This window comes from Mastomys coucha, unplaced genomic scaffold (genome assembly GCF_008632895.1).
Source record: "Mastomys coucha isolate ucsf_1 unplaced genomic scaffold, UCSF_Mcou_1 pScaffold20, whole genome shotgun sequence".
Lineage (NCBI taxonomy): Eukaryota > Metazoa > Chordata > Mammalia > Rodentia > Muridae > Mastomys > Mastomys coucha.
This window is the reverse complement of record NW_022196903.1, coordinates 109,269,246-109,275,772: the sequence shown is the minus strand read 5'-3', so window position 1 is coordinate 109,275,772 and position 6,527 is coordinate 109,269,246. Positions and strand designations below refer to the sequence as shown.

Genomic DNA, 6,527 nt, shown 5'->3' with positions numbered 1-6,527 from the left:
AAGAAAAAAGAAATTTTTACTTCCAAGGTTTTGGTCCTCTCAATAGTAAGAATAATTGTAATGTTTTAGTCAGTAAACTTAAGTTTAGAATGTTCTGATAATAAACCCAAGTACAATAAGAATACATGCAGTACTCAGGCTTGATTTTCCAATTTCTACCCAAGTAGATGAATGTGTGCATGTGTGCTGGTTTTGTTTTCCTATCTTTTTAGTACTTGAGCTTAAACTCCATGTACTACCCATCTTAAGTACACACTCACTGAACTACTCTCCTAGACTGTGGGTGTGAATTCTTTAAATGTTTCTGAACTATAAGATGGATTTTTTTCCCCTCTGTCTACAATGTTTGAAGTTTTAAACATTCATGACTTTATTTTATTGGAACTTTAGGGATATTTATGTGCTTATTTAGCTTAGAAAGGCAATAAAGTTACTGCTTAAGAGTCTCCGTAGGGATTTCAGGCCACCCTGGGATATAAGAGAACAGGGGTGAGGGGCAAAGACATTAAAATTTTAACTTACTAATACCCTAATGCCCTCAAAAATAGAAAGACATTTCATACTAACATAGAAAAGGCCATGGCCTTTCTGAATTGTAAAAAGATACAGAAATCTATGGCTGCCATTGTCCAAAGTAAACACAAAATCACAAGTCCCTATCTGGAAGAGCTCCTCCTTCATTTTATATACCAAATTCTTTACTCAATATAAATAAGTGATCAAAAAGAAGAGCCTAACAGACTGAATTGCCTTCTGGTTTCTTGCTGCATGGAGAAAATAAATATGTGTCAGACCTCTCAAGAGACCGTCATATTTAAACAGTAAAAGCAAATTCTTTTTCAGGGCTGTCATCAGAGAGGACTCATTAATAACTGATGCATAAACCAGAAATAAAACCAGAACCAAAGAAAAATATTGAAAGAAGAAATCAGCAAAATCAAAATGGCACCTCCTTTTAGAGTCAAGAAGATAACATGGCCAAATTAAAGTAACTCACAAGCCCAGCCTCTCCAGGCAATTCATTAATTCAGTTCTCCATTCTGCAAGTTGAACCCATTAATATCTTGGAATAACCCTTAAATTTATCAAAGAACTTTTTTATTATTTGTGTCTTTGTTGTTGATAATGGATCTCATATAGCAGAAGACTGACCTCAAACTTGCTATGTAGCTCAAGCTAGTCTTGAACTTCTGACCCTTTTGCTTCTACCTCTAGAAAAATGAAAATATAAACATGATCAATTACACCTAGGTACTGCCCTTTTTCCATCCCTGTTTACTGTTTGGGTTTTTTTTTGTTTGTGTTGTGTTGTTGTTGTTATTGTTACTGTTGTATTAGTAGTCCTGAAGAACAGTCCTAGGTCTTGGTGCTTACCAGGCCCCTCTACCAGCTAAGCTGTATCTCTAGCCACTTTTTAAAAGTCTTTAATAGCTGAGTAGTACTCCATTCTGAAAATATACCACATTTTCTGTATCCATTCCTCTGTTGAAGGACATCTGGGTTCTTTTCAGCTTCTGGCTATTATATATAAGGCTGCTATGGACATAGTGGAGCATGTGTCCATGATGGAGAATCTTTTGGGTATATGCCCAGGAGTGGTATAGCTGGATCCTCAGGTAGTACTATGTCCAATTTTCTGAGGAACTGCCAGACTGATTTCCAGAGTGGTTATACCAGCTTGCAATCCCACCAACAATGAAGGAGTATTCCTCTTTCTCTACAACCTCTCCAGCATCTGTTGTCACCTGAGTTTTTTTTGGTTTTTTGTTGTTGTTGTTGTTGTGGTGGTTTTTTGTTGTTGTTGTTGTTGTTGTTGTTGGTTGGTTGGTTGGTTGGTTTTTTTTTTTGGTTTTGCGAGACAGGGTTTCTCTGTGTAGTCCTGGTTGTCCTGGAACTCACTCTGTAGACCAGGCTGGCCTCGAACTCAGAAATCACCTGCCTCTGCCTCCCAAGTGCTGGGATTAAAGGCGTGCGCAACCACCGCCTGGCCTGAGTTTTTTATTTTAGCCATTCTGACTGGTGTTGAGGTGGAATCTCAGGGTTGTTTGGATTTGCATTTCCCTGATGACTAAAGATGTTGAACATTTCTTTAGGTGCGTCTTGGCCATGATATTCCTCAGTTGAAAATCCTTTATTTAGCTCTGTACCCCATTTTTTAATAGGGTTATTTAATTTTCTGGAGTCTTAACTTGAGTTCTTTGTATATATTGGATATTAGCCTTCTGTCAAATGTAGGATTGGTAAAGATCTTTTCCCAATCTGTTGGTTGCCATTTTGTCCTATTAACAGTGTCCTTTGCCTTACAGAAGCTTTGCAATTTTATGAGGTTCCATTTGTCAATTCTTGATCTTAGAGCATAAGCTATTGGTGTCCTGTTCAGGAAATTATCCCCTGTGCCCATGTGTTCAAGGCTCTTCCCCATTTTCTCCTCTATTCAAGTGTATCTGGTTTTATGTGGAGGTCCTTGATCCACTTGGACTTGAGCTTTGTACAAGGAGATAAGAATGGGTCAATTTGCATTCTTCTACATGCCGACCTCCAGTTGAACCAGCACCATTTGTTGAAAATGCTGTCTTTTTTTCCACTGGATGGTTTTGAAATTCTTAGGCAAATGGATGGAACTAGAAAATATCATCCTGAGTGAGGTAACCCAATCACAAAAGAACATACATGTTATGCACTCACTGATAAGTGGAGATTAGCCCAAATGCTCAGAATACCCAAGATATAATTCACAGAACACATGAAGCTCAAGAAGAAGGAAGACCAAAGTGTGGGTGCTTCAGTTCTTCTTAGAAGGGGGAATAAAATACTCACAGAAGGAAATACAAAGTATAGAGCAGAAGGAAAGGCCATCTAGAGACTGCCTCACCTCGGGATTCATCCCATATACAGTCACCAAACCCAGACACTATTGTGGATGCCAAGAAGTGCATGCTGGCAGGAGCCTGATATAGCTGTCTCGTGAGAGCCTCTGCCAGAGCCTGACAAATAACAGAGGTGGATGCTCACAGCCAACCGTTGGACTGAGTGCAGGGTCCCCAATGGAGAAGTTAGAGAGCTAAAGGGGTTTGCAGCCCCATAGGAAGAACAATGATATCAACCAACCAGACCCCGACCCCCCAGAGCTCCCAGGGACTAAACCACCAACCAAGGAGTACACATGGAGGGACCCATGGTTCCAGCTGCATATGTAGCAGAGGATGGCCTTGTCGGGCATCAGTGGGAGGAGAGACCCTTCGTCCTGTGAAGGCTTGATGCCCCAGAGTAGGGGAATTGGAAGGCAGAGATGTGGGACTAGGGTGGGTGGGTAGGGGAACACCCTCATAGAAGCAGGGGAGGGGGGATGGGATAGGGGGTGTCAGCAGGGGGCATGGGGAAAGGGGATAGATAACATTTGAAATGCAAATAAAGAAAATGTCCAATTTTTTAATAAAAATAAAAAATAAAAAGTTTTTAAGATGGCACCTCATTGCTACATAAGGTGACTCTCCTGATTTCCTCTCTTAGGATTTCAAGCATGCTTCATGCCTGTTTCTCAGATATACTTTAAAAAAAAAAAAAAAGAAGTATGCATAAGGGAACACTGAAGTGAATATTTCTCACACAAAAGTCCTGCTTTAGGCCCAGGAAACTCATATGGTAGAGTCTCATACAACCAAGACACTTTGTCTCACAGGCTTCAGTTGTCACAATGGTAAAGTGAGAGTCCAAGGAGCAAGCCTCTTGGAAATGCTTTGACCTGATGACATGCGCGCTGCCTCACAGGATCACAAGGGAAATGTTATCTTGCTCATTTGTCCCAGAAGGCAAGGAGCATTAAAATACCAATCACTGGGAACAGTTTTGCTGCTAATTATAGAATTGTAATATTAATCTTATAAACTCAATACAGTACTTACCCAGAGGAGAAAACATGGTCCCTAGCATTCTACTGTATAATTATAAAGAAAATTCTTGGGCTGGTGAGATGGCTCAGCAGATAAGAACACCAACTGCTCTTCCAAAGGTTCTGAGTTCAAATCCCAGCAAACACATGGTGGCTCACAACCACCCGTAATGAGATCTGACACACTCTTCTGGTGGTGTCTGAAGACATCTACAGTGTATTTACTTATAATAATAAATAAATCTTTGGGCTGGAGCGAGTAGGGCTGGAGCAAGCAGGGGCTAAGCTAAGCAAGCGGGATCTACCAGAGCGAGTAGGGTTGACCCAAGCGACCAGAGCTATCTGTACAGCTATAGTGTGTACTCATATACATAAAGTAAATAAATCTTTTAAGAAAACAAAAAAACAAAAAAAAAAGAAAGAAAATTCTTCCTTAATAGGTTTTATATTAGGTTGAACATAATTGAATAGTTAAATAATTATTTAAGATGTTACCTCAAGTTTATTTAGTATATGAATATGATATTACTTAAGAGAAGAAAGAAAAGTGTTTATTCTCAAAATAAAAATTGAAATCATAGCCAAACGTCATGGTTCACACCTTTAATCCCAGCACCTGGGAGGCAGAAGCAGGAAGTCTTTGTTAGTTCAAGGCCAGCCAGGTCTACAAAGTGAGTTCCAGGAGAGTCAGGGCTGTTAGAGAAACCCTATCTCAGGGAGAAAAAAAAATATTGGGGGGGGAGGGGGAGGAAGAAAATTGAAATTGTAAGAGCTAGTGGTTTTGAGTAACAGAAAATTCCCGCATTTATAAAAACTGAAGGAATAGAAATCACAATGGTGGGACTGGAGGAGATGGCTAAGTGGGTAAAGAGTACTTGCTTCAGAAGCATGAGAACCTCAGTCAGGGCATTAGGACCCACATAAAAAGTCAGGAATGGCTGCAGGTGTCTATAAAACCTGCAAGCTTTGGGGCAGAGGCACATGAGTTTCTGGGACTTGCTGTCCAGCTAGCCTGCTTTTAAAAGGAGGGGAAGTGAGAGTCAAGCTTCCGGTTCAGTAAGAGACACTTTCTTAGGGAATGAGGAGAGTGATAGAGGACAACACAGAAATCAGTGGTTTGATTTCTTTGAAATTAGATAAAGCAGAGGAGGATCTTGAATCCAACCTGGCCTGCATAGTCATATCCTTCCTCAAAAAAAAAAAAAAACTAAAAGGTGGTGTGCAGTGGAGTAGTAGGTGCCTAAGCAGGCCAAACCCAGGCCTAAGCTCTCAGCATGGTTTTGCATTCATTACTGGATCTCAGAATTGCAGTGTTTTCTAAAAGGAAATGGTTTCTCCTGTCTGTAGTGTTAGATTTTAGGGTTTCATGCCTTTTGTCTATTTCTTGCTCACTGTTTTTACTTTTACTCAATTGTCATTACATAGTTTTCTAAACAGAGGGTGTGAAATAGAGAAGAAACACTGGGAAAGTGGAACTGTCTCCTGGTGCTTAATGGAAACCTTTCTTCCTTTGTATTTATTGGACTAAGCTACCTCCATGTGTTATTTTATTGAGAATTGCTTTTACTTTGTCAGTTCTCCTCAACCATACTTAATTTAAAAGAGGAGACAAATGTGAATGTGAAAATAATGTCCTGTAGCTTTAAATCGAACCAGTTGGAAGCTTTTGTCTTCTATAAAAGATGCTCACAGCTGGAGCAGAGAGGCAGACACTGTCTGTGATCTTTGCTCTCACAGTCAAACTGTTCATTTGCATTTAACAGCCCTTGCAAACTGCATAATTTGAGTGCGTGCACACGCTCTTGCGCACGCTCACGCACGCTCTTGTGTGTGAATACACACACACACACACACACACACACACACACACACACAGCCTGTTAGGCTGAAGCTTTCTGTTTGTTCAGCACAGTCCTCCCAGACACCCAGATGTAAGGCTACTGAGTTGATGCAGAACTGAACTGTATATACACCGAGGTGGGCACTGCGCAGCAGAGCATCCGCTATGCAGGATGTTGATGTGATGCAGCTCTGCATGCCTGTTGTATGCAAGCCACTGCTCTAAGATTGAAGGTGAGAAGCCCAAGGATCGCCTAGAAGCTTCATTGTGCCCAGCCCTTCGTAGAAGATGCATCCCCAGTGGTAGCTGCCCTCATTTACAGCGTGCAAGAGTGACAGAGTCTGCCGCTGCTCCTCTACAATTTGGAATCCGGGGGAAAAAATGGAGAAATCTTACAGCCAAGAGAGGTTGTGATTTGTTTACACAATCCAAGCTTTTTCTGGTGTTCACAAATGAAGGATGGGCTTTGTGACAAGCAAAATCATCAGACTGCCTGACGGGGGTTTTTGGTAAGATAAATATGTTATGATGAGGAGGTTTTCTTGTGTTTATTTTTCTGTATCTGCTACATAGAACTGCACCTTAGTAGTATTTATTCTGCAGAATCATGTTGGGTGGAAAGGGTTGAGCAAAAGAGCCACAAAAAATATTTTTGCTGCTTATTCAAGTTGTGACCTTCAGATATATTCATCAGGTTTTCTCAGATACCTGTGAGCTGTTAGAAACCTGGCATGTCTAGAGTGTGGGGTGCTCTCTCATAATTAGGTCTTTTTTTTTTTTTTTTTTTTTTTTTTTTTT

The 6,527-nt window shown here is 40.6% G+C and overlaps 1 protein-coding gene across 3 annotated transcripts in view; it reads left to right on the top strand.

Moving 5' to 3' along the window:
* The window catches only part of Tmcc1 (transmembrane and coiled-coil domain family 1), a 188,179-nt gene that overhangs the window by 142,424 nt on the left and 39,228 nt on the right, over positions 1-6,527 (top strand). The window contains exon 1 of one of the 3 annotated variants that reach the window (XM_031383047.1): positions 5,519-6,238. The exons of the other annotated variants lie outside the window; for them this stretch is intronic. The gene's annotated coding sequence lies outside the window, so the exon portion shown is untranslated. Of the gene's footprint in view, positions 1-5,518; positions 6,239-6,527 lie in introns of those variants that run through there. 3 annotated transcript variants of the gene reach the window in all.